We start from the raw sequence: 13159 nt of genomic DNA, 5'->3' as shown, positions 1-13159 counted from the left end.
GCGGCGGGCGACACCCCGGCCCCCGCCAACCTGCAGGAGGGAGGGGGGATGCAAATGGCGTCTCGCGTCGTCCCAGACTCAGCACAGCTCCCGCTGCCGCGACTCCGAGCAGACGTCGCAGCGGGCCAAGCGCCGCCACTCTGGGGATGTGAACACGCAGGCGGCCCGCACCCCCTCTCCTGTGACCTGGTCGCGGGAAAAGGAACTAGCACCACTCCCCGTTCCGAGGCCATTCCCCGGCCCCCACCTCCATTAGAAGAGTCCTTCCCCGATGGGGGGGCGGGGCGGGAAACTTTGAGAGGCGACTGTTCCTCGCCTTCCCCGCGTGTCGTCGGAGAACAGGGGTGGGTTTCCTGTCCGAGGCCTGACCACACTCCCCCACTTTTCCCGTTCCAGGATCTGAACCTCGTGGTCTACGGAGTTGAGGGGACACTTTGGGCCACTCTGGGGTGGGGGTCACAGAAATAAGGCGTCTTCAAGGGCTCTGGCGGATGGCTACGTTAGTGTCCTTTCCCTCCCACAAGGGAGTAGCGTTCACCACTTTGGGGAAGCCTGAGCCGCCTCAACTCCGGCCACGAGGCCATCTCTGTCTTCAGGGTGGGGCCGATGGTCTCTCTACAGAACCCTCCCCCGCTCTGCGGCCCCCACAAGGCTTCCACGGCCCCGGGGATCCCACAGAGATGGCCCGTGCCTTCCGTTGCCCGCTCTTCTGGGGGAGGGGGAGGCGTGTGTGTCGTGTGCACCACGACTCCGGCCCGCGCCCTCAGCGGAGCCACCTAGGCATCCCTCTCCGCCCGGAGTCGCCCTGCGGGATGCAGCCTTCGTCACGCGTAATGGGGCACCCCTGGGACGCAGGCGGGGATGGCGGTTCCGGTTGTTCCGGGATTTGCATGCAAGAAGAAAACAAGGCCGGCGACTACAAGAGCGGCGCCTCCATTCTCGGGGTTCGGACGCCCGCGCAGTCTCCGCGTGGGTCTCGCTATCGCCACTTTTGCCCGGGGGGCCCGCTTCCGTACCCCCACGCCATCCCCCCAGCAATCCCTCGTCCCGCCCGTGCCGCACCACGCGGAGCTCCGAGCACCCTGGCTCCCACCCCAGTCCCTCCATAACTCGCACGCCTCCCTCGCCCCGGGCTCGGGGTGCCACTCGCCCTCAGCGCCCTGAGTACGGCGGTTCCACCCTCGGCTGCGAAAGCCGCCGCCCCGTGCCACCCCCGCCCGGCCCGGCCCTTGTCCCAGCCCGGCTCCCCCGCCAGCTGCGCCGCCACCGCCGCACGTGACCCGCCCCCGTCGCGGCTTCCGCTGAGCTGCCTGTTCCGGAGCACAAACAATTTCTGCTCTGACGCGGGGTCTCTCGGGCCCGGGCGTCCTCTCCTCCCTGCCTCCCCCCCTTCCGGGTACGAGAACTCAAAACAACTCGCTGACCTTCGGGCCCACCAGCTCCGGCTTCCACCGACTCCGGCATTCCGTTCAAACCCAGCAGCGGCAGCTTCTAAGATTTCACTCCGAGCTGGGCTGGGGGGATGGGGTGATTTCTCCGGGAGGGGGTGTCTCAGATCGAAAGAGCCACTTTACGCTCCTTCCTCTCCTCCGAAGTGAGTTTTTAGACTATCCGGAGGCCCCGGGGAAAGCACTCCCTCCCATCCCCACCCCAACACACACACACAGGCCGCCTTGACTAGTGCCTGACCCGATTTCCAGGGTCACGGCCCAGCGGCAGAGGGCCTGGCCAGCGTCGGAAATACCACCAAGCGGTGGAGTGCGGCATGTATCAGAGCTGGGGTGGGGTGGAGAAATTGCAATAAATAATAAGAGTAGGCCCCGCTTCCGCGCTGCGCGGAACAAGCCCCCGAACTTTACAGATCAGAAAACTGAGACGTAGAGAAAGGTCAGTTAAGTGACTCTATCAGAGTCACCCAGCTAGTTAAATGACTTAGGAATTTGAACCCAGGTCTCCCAGAGTCCAAGGTGATTAAATGTAATGTTAGTGCTCACCTTGGATCAAAAGCACAGACCCAGCTATGAAACTTGAAACTTAATGTTCGCTTGAGGGCAAGATAGTTTCCATGTTGTATTGTGACTGGCACATGGTAGGCCCTCAATAAATATTGCTAAAATGAACGGGTATCTGACGATTGACAGAATCACTGATGGCAAGTGATCTTAGAGGAAACAGCTCCAACCACTGTTCCTTCTAAGAGGACCGTTTTACCTTAATAAAATCTCTAGCTGGTTTTTTTTTTTTTTTTTTGACTGTTTGCAGATAACAGGAAACTCTTATTCAAAAATATGTTAACTCCCACCCCTATCCCCCAGCCAATCAGCCAGGCAGCATTTGAACTTGCTGGGGCACATACCCAAAGCAGCTTTTACCTGGTCTCAGCCGTTTTCCCCTGACCCGCTTCCTTCTCCGTAAGCTTCTGCTCAGGGTCAGGCAGCCTGGAACTGCATTTGAAGTGATTCTGAACGTAGAACAGGAAAGGAGTGTACACTCACCAAACGTAGCTCATTGGCTTCCCTTCTCCAGGAGGGTGGTGGTGGCATGGGGAGGGGGGGGAGCATGACTTGCAGCTCAGTAGTTATTTTTTAATTCACAGACCACATCAGGAACACCACGATCTGTGCATGTGTGCATTTGTTCCAGAGTCACAGCCCTCACCAGCTGTGAGGTCACGTCTCTTGGAAGGCAGTCATCTACCTTAACCAAGCGCTCTGAGACGCTCGTCAGTGGGACCACATCTGTCATTTGGAGAGCTGCTGCTGGTGCTCTGTGCTGTCCTGCTCCTTCTGGTGGCCTGAGAGAGGATGCGATTTTTTAAAATTCATATATTCAGGTAATCCAATAGAATGTACTTTTATAGCGTGTTGTCATCTCTCCCTCCCCCCAACCCTGGTTTGCTAAACCCAACCAGTTGTCCCTTGTATGTCACTAATTGGGCAACCTGAAATGGGGACAAATTTCACTTCAGATTACCTGAAAGTAAACTTTTTTTCCTTTCCAATTTGATTCCTCCAACATCTGTTGAATGCCTCTGTGGTGTAAGTCCCTATATTAGGCAGAACATGGAGGAAGAAAACGGCTAGTCTCTGTTTCTGATTATCGGTATAGTCTGCCCTCCCTCCCTCTCTCCACCCCCTTCGTTTCCTCCCTCCCTTCTTTGTCCTTCTCTCTTTCTGACAGTTGTCTATTTTGGCTCATGTTCCTAGGATTATTAACTAAGAAGAGAAAACGTTATTTTATAACAACCCAATCTTGATGATAAGGGTAAGGTTTCAGCCGCCTCTTTTACAGTCTGGTCTGGAGTGACCAGCAGGACCCTGTGACCTCAGCTTGTGGCCAGCCTGGGTTGGAAGCATCAAATGATTTCCAAGGAGGCCACAGGCCTAAGTCCCACGTGGCCGGATCGTAGCTAAGCACGGTCTTGCCGAAACTCACTTACCCCTCGTGCTGGGGGAACGGGTGACAAGTGATGCTGAACCAGAGGTTCAGGATGCTAATTTGATTTATTATCTGTGTACAGCCTGGGGAGGAGAAAAGGCTCATAAAAGTGTTCTAGGCTGGTCATTCTGAATGTGAGCATTTATTTATCTGCAAAGCTGCCGAATGTCCCTGCAGGAAGTCGCGGGCGCAGCAACCCCTGACTGCACAGACAAAAGTCCCCCCTTTACACAGGGCTGCTTTTATTGTTTCCAACAGCTTTGTGCTTTCCCTGGGGGAAAAGGAGAGTCACAGAGCGAGTTTTCTTCCTCTTTTCTCACGCTGCAGAGGAAGTGATGTTGTGGAAACAGTGGCATTAACTTGGCCTGCAAACCAGAGTTGGGAAAAGCTCAGAGCAGGGCGGCATTCCTATGGCTTTCCTCTTCTAGGTCCCCCAAAACCCAGCCTGGGTCTAGTCTGAGAGTGGGGATGGTGGGCACTCACAGGTGGCACAAAGCAAGAGAAGTCATACTTGGGAATCATTCCCTGGGTACAAGGGGCTCCCTGGGGATGGACACTCCCGACCAATTAGGAGTAAAGCCCCCAAAAGACTTCTGGAGCACTTTCCCTCATCCATTTATTGGGCCACATTTAGGGATTACCCCCTTTGTGCCAGGCACCATGCTACTCCTGGGTATTCAGTGGTAAGCAACAGAGATGTGGTCCCTGCCCTCATGGAGCTTACCTTCTACTTCACTTGGCACCTAAAAGGTACAAGATGTGGTCCCAACCATCAAATCCTGTAGGTCCTACCTCCTTAACATCTCTCCTGGGCTCTTCCTCATCCAACGGTCTTAATTCAGACCCTTGAGGATTCCTCATGGAACAATGGAACCCACCCTCCCCAGTCTCACCTCCTCCATCTGACTGTGCCACCCACGGCTTTAAATCCTTCAAGCAGCAAGAAAGGGAGGGTCAAGGGAAGATAAGAACACCCTCTTCCAGCTGAGTCAGCCTCCTTTATAAAGATTTCTCAGAACTCCCACCCAGTGATTTCTACTTACGAGTCACTGGCCACCTCTTGCTGTACGGGAGGCTGAGGAATGTTACCTTTCAGCTGGAGTTCATTGCTGCCTCTAGTTACTAAGGAAGCAGGGGATGGCTGTGGGGGTGAGCAGCCAGCCACCTGTGCTCATAGACTCACAGAGCACGTGACGGACAGTATGAAAGCACTTAGTAGATGGTAGGAGACGATTCAAGAGGGACCATTGGGGTTCATCCCGTTCTCTGGGAACTGCCCTCCATCTCCTCCACGGGGTTGGGATGCCAGCAGCTTGTAGGTGCAGGTGGAGCCTGCCCCTAGCTGAGCCAGTTCTGGCTCCCCCACCTCTGCCCCCTGGGGAATGGGGGATCAGGAGAGAGAAAGCTGGTCAGTCAGGGCAGGGCTGGCTGCATGGCTTCCTACCAGTGCAATCACATGGCCCTATGCTCAGAAGGGCCCCACACTTGGGGTTCGACGCTCTGCAGTCACCACCTTGCCATTCTGAATCATATTATTTCAAATTTGTGTTTGGTAGGTGATGTCTGATGGGACAGTGGAGCATGAGACTGGGATCCTCAGCTGGCGCCCAGCCCCACCTCCCACCCTCTCCTGGCTTATCGCCCCCAGATAGGTTCTCAGAGGCCGGCTCCCCACCTCCTGGTGGCCCCCTGCCCGGCCTGGCCTCCTGCATACCACCCTGGCCTGGGGACTGCATGAGGTGGCGCGGGCCCGGTGGGCCCAGTGGCTAACTTTGGGAAGGTCAGGGCTGGGGTCCGGTGAGCCTTATGGCATCTTAGAGCAGAGCGAAGGGACAGTCTTCCCTGCCCGGGCTGGCAGGGCCTTGAGCACATTTGGCCGGCCACTTGGCAGGGGCCTCTCACCCACCGAGGACCCAGCCACCAAGTGTGTCCGAGCGTGGAGGTGAGGTGGAGTCTGCCCCTAACTGAGCCGGTTCTGTTTCTTTTTCTCCCCCGGAAATGGAGGATTGGGCCATCCCTTGGAGGCCACCGTCTGACTTGGGTTGAGGCAGTGGATATGTGGGGAGGAGAGAATGACTTCCCCGCCTCTGGCTGAAGCTCTGCCTTTTAATTTTGTTCTGGGCCCCGCAAATTATGTAGTCAGCCCTGCCTGACCGTGGGGTTATTGTATGCTTCCCTTTCCATGCCAGGCCAGGGAAAGCCAGTGTGCAGAAAGGCAGAGAATATCAAAGAAATGCGGTAAATAACAGAGCGCCTTCAGAAACATGGGGCCCCAGAGAGGGCAAAGATGGGTTCCTGAAGGGGGTCCGGTGCCCGGGTCCTGCCCCCTGGGGGCCTGGCTGTACTTTTGCTCCTGAGTTCTCCTTATCAATTCCCTTCTGTTCCTTGTGCTACTATGAATGGATTTCCCTGATTACCAACCAGAAGTGCTCCAACCAAGACAAAGAACAAAACAAAACAAGTAAAAGCTTGGTTTGCAGTTCGTAGTACTGGGTTTCAGTCCCAACTTTGCCATTTAACCAGCCATGTGATATTGCTCAAGTTAGTTATTCTCTCTGAGCCTTCGTTTTTTCGACCTTCAGAAAAAAAATGGCTGGACCTAATAGTACCAATGTTGTAGGTTGCTATGAGGATTATCTGTCTGCACCCCTTCTTGTTAATAGAAGGACTTAAGACCCAAAGGCATGCAGGGAATTTTGAGTGAAATGACTTCCTTCTCTGACTGTTTTTTCAGTACTTAAATACTGCATATTTGAATCTGGTTAACTTAAGTGGTTAGAATGGGGTCAAGCAAGATGGATGTCATAGGTTTGAGCACTAGACAGGTTTGCTTGGCGTATTTCCATGACTAAAGACTAAAGCCATTAGGTAGATATTCCAGTTATCTCTTGCTGCACAATGAACAGCCCCAAAATGTAGTGGTTTAAAATAACAACCGTATTACCGTATCTCATTATCTTGTGGGCCAGGAATTGGGACGGGACTAGAATAGGTGATTCTTTTGCTCCATGTGGGGTCAGCTAGGGGCTCTCAGTGGTACTCTGGTGGTGGATGTGCTGGTCTGGAGGGTCCAAGTTGGCTTCACGCACAAGTGTGGTGCTTTGTGGGGATGGCTGGAAGGCTGGGCTCACCCTAGACTGTAGAACGTGGTTCCTATCTGTGGCCTCTCCAACGTACTGGCCTTAGGATAGTAGTCCTTTTTCCTTGGTGGCCCAAGTTCCAAAAGACCATGGTGGGATCTAGAAAGCCTCTTCTTCTTTCTTCTTCTTTTCCCTTAAGGAAGGCACTGGGGCTGGAACCCAGAACCTCATGCACACCAAGCATGCGCTCTGCCACTGAACTATACTCCCCACCCCCTAGAAAGCCTCTTCTGACCTAGCCTTGGATATCATGCAGTATCACTTGTGCCAATTCATCTAATTTCAAGAGAGTCAGGAGCTCACCCAGATTCAGAAGCAGGGGATTACACGAAGGCATGAGTACCAGGACGCGTGGGTCATGAGGAACATCTTTGGAGACTAGCTATCACAGTGGACCAACCACTCATATGTTTGTTCTCTTATTCCTGGGGAGCAGAGTGTGAGTATGTGGATGGAAGATCTCAGATCCATCCCTATTCATTATCAGAAGGGTTCCAGGAAATCCTGAGCAGGGGCCAGGAGATGAAAAGGCTCTTGGGAACATCAGTCTCTGCAGAGAACTAATTCCGTAGGCTTTGGATGTTAAACCTGCTTCAAAACCAGACTCTTGGGCTCTTGAACTTACAAAATAATCTCAGATTCTTGGGGAGGAGTTACTATAATTGTCTCCATTTCCTATATGCGGAAATAATTAAATTGCCAAAGAATCACAGCTAGAAAATGGTACAGCTGGAATTTGAACCCAGATATATCTAGTGCCAAAGCAGTAGGTCATTTTACAGTTTACAGTTGGAGTAGCTTTCCCAGGGTCACCCAGAGAAACCAGAAATACAATTCAACACACATTCATGGTAGAAATGCTTAGCGAACTTAGAAGAGAATGGATATTCCTTCATCTGACAAAGATTATGTACAAACAAAACTTATAACAAACATTGTATTTAATGGTAAAATATTGAAAGCTTCCCCCCCTGAGAACAGGAACTAGACAGAGTGCCTGCTATCACTCTTTCTATTCATTATTATTCTGGTGGTCATAGCCAGTGCAATAAAGCAAGAAAAAGAAAAAAAAGAAAAAGAAAAAGCATCCAGATTGGAAAGGAAGAAATAAAACTGTCATTATTCACAGGTGACACAGTTGTGCACATAGAAAATCCAAAAGAACCTACAATCCAGCTATTAGAATTAATAAGGGAATTCAGCAAGGTCATTGAATTTAATGTAGGGCTCCAATGAGGATTCAATGAGAAGTTTATATCAGATACTAAACCCTTATCTATTTAATCCTCACATTCATCTCTCTTTGGCCTGTGGCCCTGGTGACACTTCCTCCTTGACATTCCCTTTACCCTGGCTTCCTTGACACAATCTTCCTTTGTGTCTTGTCCTTCTCTTCTGGTATCTGCTCCTACAATGTCAGCTGTGCTCAGAGTTCTGTCCACAAGCAGTGCTGTGACAAGCACAACTCCATCATGTTCTATGTGGATGGCACCCCCCTAGTTGTCCAACACTCTTATCATTTCTTCCCTGGACTTTCCCACTGACCTAGTTCTTGGTTCTCTCGCCTCCAATTTTTCCCTCCATTTTTTTTTATTGTGGCAAAATACACATAGCATACAACTGACTGGCTTAACCATTGTAAGTGTACAGTTCAATGGTGTTAAGTATTCATGTTTTGAATCCATCACTACCATCCTCCTGCCTCGGTCTTGCTCCCTTTGCTTCCATCTGTCACACAGGCCCCTAGGTGACCTTCCTAAAATGCAAACTTGATCTTGCCATCTTTCCCCTCTTTAAATTCTTTCCAGACCTTGAGATACCTTGGTTAAGTTCAACATCCTCTGCCTGGTATAATAGCCCTCCGTGATCATGGCTTTTGCTTCCATGCCTGTTTTAATTTAATTTAATTCCCTCCCAGAGCTGAGTCTGAGCCAAGGATTTTGAGGCATAAGAGAGGTATTCCCAGGAAGCACAGCAAGGGAGTGAGAATCAAGACAGGGAAGGGAGGAAGGCCACCAAAGTATATGTTAGTGAGCAGGTTACCGTTGTGGGCAACTGGGGCTTAGTCCTGCTGGCTCAGTCCAACTGGGATCCTGTGTAGCACACCCCTCAGAACTGCCCCAGTGAGAGGTGAGGAAGCCGGAGTATTTATCCACCAACTCCCACCCTGTGGGGTGCTGGTCAACCAGCTTTCTGGGAGAACAGAGGATGTCCCAATTTGTAGTGTTTGCCAATGGCCATGATGTAAATATTCCCACTGTAGCTGATTCTAAGCTACCAATGGTTTCACAACTGGCTTGCAAATTTTCTGAATATGTAAGAATCAGGCTCTCCAGCACTAGTACCACTGCTCCAGCACACCCCTGCTCTCATTCCACGTTAGCTGAGGGTTATTTCTGGGAAGCTAAGCACTTAGGATCTGCCCGCACATATGGTGGCCAGCTGAGCATGCTTCAGAGGCCAGAGAACACCCTCTGATGGAGTTTCAGCAAGTCCTCATTGTATCTGGGAAGTCTTCTCAGGTGCCTTCCGGGGTGGGTGGAGGGACATGCGTGAAGCACCAGCAGAGCTTGCTGTACGGTCTTTGCGGGGCTCTTGCCCCCTGCTTGGAAGGCCTGCTCCTTCTTAGGCCCCCCTGGTGAGCTTCTGCTCATCCTTCAGTGCTCAGCTATGGTGTCACTACCTCCATGAAGCCCTCCCTGCCTTCCCACAAACTGTCCTTGTCCGAAAGCATGCCCTTGGCTTGTTGATCGCTACCTGCCATTCCCCTCACTGCACTGCAAGGTGCCAAGGCCAGTTGTCTATTACTTTCTGTAACCACAGTGGTTAGCCCAGTGCCCAGTACAAACTTAGCTACTTAACAGATAACCCGCCCCTACCCCACCCTGGCACATAGTAATGGTTGAGTCAAATGATCACTCTCCCCGTCCCCTGTTAAAATATCCACTGTTCAATCAATCAGTTGGTCTCGCTACAGCTTTATTGTTTATTCCCATCCGTTTCCAAAGAGGACTTTAGGCAACAAGCAGGTGCTTCCTTTCCCGCGAAGGTGTGAGCGACCATATTTTCTGAAGCAATGATCAGGACACGTGATCTGACACATGTTCCAACACATGGTCTGACAATGGGACAGAATATTTTAAATCACCACCGTCTCGGAAAATCTGGACCGCGTGGCTTGGTGTAGAAAAGAGCCAGGAGCCACGGCCTCGTAACGCACACCCGGAGCAGGCAGGAGTTCTGTTTTAAAGACCTCTGTGATTTGAGGAGCGGCATGTGAAGATAGCTGAAGAGAGAAGTTGATTTCTGTGGCACTTTAGCTGGAGTGCTCACAGGGAGCAGGGGAAAATTTGTGGCAGAAACAAGCTCTCATTAAGACCATATGCTGTATTTCTAATCGATGGCTCTTAGAAGTAATTCCCCGACATTTCATTCATTTTTACTGCCTCCCCTTCAGGGGCAGGAAGAACAGCGTTGTTAGCCGGCGTTTATAGATGAGGGTATTTAGAAACAGAGAGGTTCAATGGCTCAGCCCCAGTCACAGAGTGAATCAGAGACACCGCCAGCCTCGAATCCAGAATTCCGACTTGAGCTTCTGTGCCAAGATCCCTCGGGGCACATTTCCTCTCTAATTTGCATAAATCATCAACATTTTTTTCCAAGCTTGTGCTGAGAAAGCCCCTTTTCAAACAGCGGAAACTCCCTTTGCCTTCTGTCGCCTTAGTTTTATTTTATGAACCAAATTCTTTTACTTCAACACGTAGACTTGCTGTTTTCCCTTCCGTTGAGCCCTTTTCAAAAGAGGTCGTGACCTTTGCTTATAGATGCAATGGAAATGGGTGAGCCTAAAGGAGGTTGAACCAGATGATCTGGGGACCGTCGAAAGCGTAATTTCAACTAATGTCCAAAATCCCATGCGGTTGATTATCAGTGTTGGATCCTGGCAGGTTATCAGGAAAATAAGAATGGATAAATGGCGCTACCAGTGTTTGGACCCTGTTGGGTGTAAAACGTGCCTCCAACCCTGGGAGCAGTTTCCTAGGATTAGAAATAAGAAACCGTGGGAGCATATAGCTCAAGTGGTAGAGCACATGCTTAGCATGCACGAGGTCCTGGGTTCAATCCCCAGTACCTCCCTTTAAAAATAAATAAACCTAATTACCTCCCCCACACCTCCAAAAGAAAACTTAAAAAATAAATAAGAAACGAGAAACTGGACATACCAGGGCCATGCCAGTTTGGAGAAATTTCAATTTGGAAATACATAGGGAGTCATACCTGAGATTGAAGGTATGTGAACTTGGGCTTTTAATCACCAGCATAATTACATAATTACTCACAATCCTTTCACGTATTTAAGAAATTCTTAGCTCATGACCTCATCTGTCTGATGGTCCTTAGGTGACTCCAGTATTGAGGTTTCTGGGCATGAACCGCACTTCCTGGAATCCCCAGGTCAGCACTTGGCGCATTGCTGACAGTCACGAAATAGTAATAATCCTCTTGGAAGTAAAAACATATGCAGTGTGTTTGGAAAAATCTTCTCCTTCCTGTCAAGTACGTTAGATAATCAAAATAATTTATGGCTCATCTGTTTAACCATTAGAAGGAAAAGGAGTTATATCTGTTGGAAATATTTGGTAAAATAAAGTTCGGCATAGAGGAAAAGCTTTTTGTCTACATGGCATCGTAATTTACTTGTTACTTATCACATTAGTCAGCTGTTGCTGCAATCATGCCGTGTAACAAAAGTTTTAAGTACACCCAGACTCAGTGGCTTAAAATCTTTATTTCCTGCTCATAGGTGGGTGGCAGGGCTGGGGTTCTGCTAATCTGAGTTGAGCTCGGCTGCACTCTGTAGCTTGGGTCCAGGCCTGCTCCACGAGTCTCCTCAGCCTCCTTGGCCCAGCAGCTCTGGGGCATCCTCATCTTGTGGCAGATCACCGGAGAGCAAAAGGCGGGCCAAACAACGCAGGCACGTTTAAAGCCTTTGCTGGTGTTATATCTGCTCATATTCCACTGGGTAAAACAAGACACAGGGTCAAGCCCAAGGTCAGTGGGGCAGAGGAGCACCACACCCAAGATGGAGAGGGAGGGGAGGAAATATTTACTGAACAATATTCCAGTCTCTCACAATTATCATCCCTAAAAGCCTGTGTTCTGGACTGAATTGTGTCCCCTCCAAAACTCATATGTTACCACCTAACCCCCTGAATACCTCAGAATGTGACTGCATTGGGAAATGTAGCCTTTAAAGAGGTGATTAAGTTAAAATGAGGCCATTAAAGTGGCCCTAATCCAAGCTGACTGGCGTCCTCATAAGAGAAGGAAATTTAGAGACACAGAGGAAAGGCCATGTGAGGACACAGTGAGAAGGCGGCCGTCTGCAAGCCAAGGAGAGAGGCCTCAGGAGGAACCAAACCTGCCAACACCTTGATCTTGGGCTACCAGCCTCCAGAACTGTGAGACAATAAATCTGTGCTATTTAAGCCACCCGTCTGTGGCGTTCTGTTAGGTCGGCCTGCACTGACTGACACAGCCTTGCGGGTGACTCAAGGTTGTGTCTTACTCATTGTGTTGCCCCCCCGACAGTACTTAGCACATTACCGTGCATACAAATTTATGTCTATTTGATGAGTGAATGAAATCTTTTCTCAGTTTCAAAATCAATAATTATTTATTTTATCAGCCAGGCGCAGGGCAGCAAGTGTTAGAAACCCATTTAAAGTTTTTTCAGCAAAAAGGAAATCTTTTGGGGTCAGATGACCAGGGTACATTCTAACATCTACAGACTGATTCCAGGAATTAGGGCCTTGGGTATTGGCACAGGGAACTATGTACCTGCCAGACCCTCTCTCTACTCTCTTGCTGAGGCTCTTGGCCTTGTTCTTGCAGGGAAAATGGCTACCAAGAGAATGACAGCTTATATTTTCCAAAAATGGTGACAATAATATCTCCCATCCCAGCCGCTCATCTCACAATATGCCTTTGACATTCCTCCCATTGAGCAGTGGGGGGTCTATGTCTTCTGCCGCTGGATCTGGGTAGGCCTGTGATTACAGTGGAAGTGGCACTGTGTGACTTCCAAGGCTAGGTCATAAAGGACGATATGGCTTCTGCCTTGTTCACTGAAACATTGCCTTTGGGATCCTGAGCTGCCATGGCAGAAGTCTGCGGCTGCCATGCTGTCAGGAAGTCCAAGCTACATGGAAAGGCCACAGGCAAGTATTCTGGCCAAGAGCCCCAGCCGAAGTTTCAGCTAACAGCCAGCACCAACCGCCACATATGAGGGACCCTGACCTCCATTGAGTCCTCCCTGTTGAGGCCCCAGATGTTGGGGAGCAGAGACAAGTCCTCCCCACTATGCCCTATCAGAATTCCTGACCCACAGAGTCTGTGAGCGTGATAACATGGTTGTTTTATGCTGCTACACTTTGACATAGTTTGTTCCACACGATAGTAGGCGGAATCGAGAGCCCAGAATTACATTCTTAGAGCTATACCACACCCCACCCCACCCCACCCCCGCCACTTCCTCTTAAGAAAATTCTGGGAAAGGTCTCCAGTTGGCCAGGCTCGGG

General features: G+C 50.5%; 1 protein-coding gene and 1 long non-coding RNA gene across 5 annotated transcripts in view; one reads left to right on the top strand and one right to left on the bottom strand.

Annotated features, from left to right (window-relative positions):
* BCOR (BCL6 corepressor) overlaps positions 1-1527 on the bottom strand; it is a 113635-nt gene extending 112108 nt beyond the window's left edge. The window contains exon 1 of the mRNA XM_064483279.1: positions 1425-1527. The gene's annotated coding sequence lies outside the window, so the exon portion shown is untranslated. The remainder of the gene's footprint in view (positions 1-1424) is intronic.
* The window catches only part of LOC116150747 (uncharacterized), a 65970-nt gene continuing 54114 nt past the window's right edge, over positions 1304-13159 (top strand). For 2 of the 4 annotated variants that reach the window (XR_010379527.1, XR_010379526.1), the window contains exon 1: positions 2401-2833. This is a non-coding gene — a long non-coding RNA (uncharacterized LOC116150747). Of the gene's footprint in view, positions 1397-2400; positions 2834-13159 lie in introns of those variants that run through there. The other 2 variants (XR_010379528.1, XR_004134490.2) reach the window with 2 other exon arrangements.

The sequence above is a fragment of the Camelus dromedarius genome, chromosome X, assembly GCF_036321535.1.
Source record: "Camelus dromedarius isolate mCamDro1 chromosome X, mCamDro1.pat, whole genome shotgun sequence".
Classification (NCBI taxonomy): domain Eukaryota; kingdom Metazoa; phylum Chordata; class Mammalia; order Artiodactyla; family Camelidae; genus Camelus; species Camelus dromedarius.
This window is presented reverse-complemented; position numbering and strand designations above follow the sequence as displayed.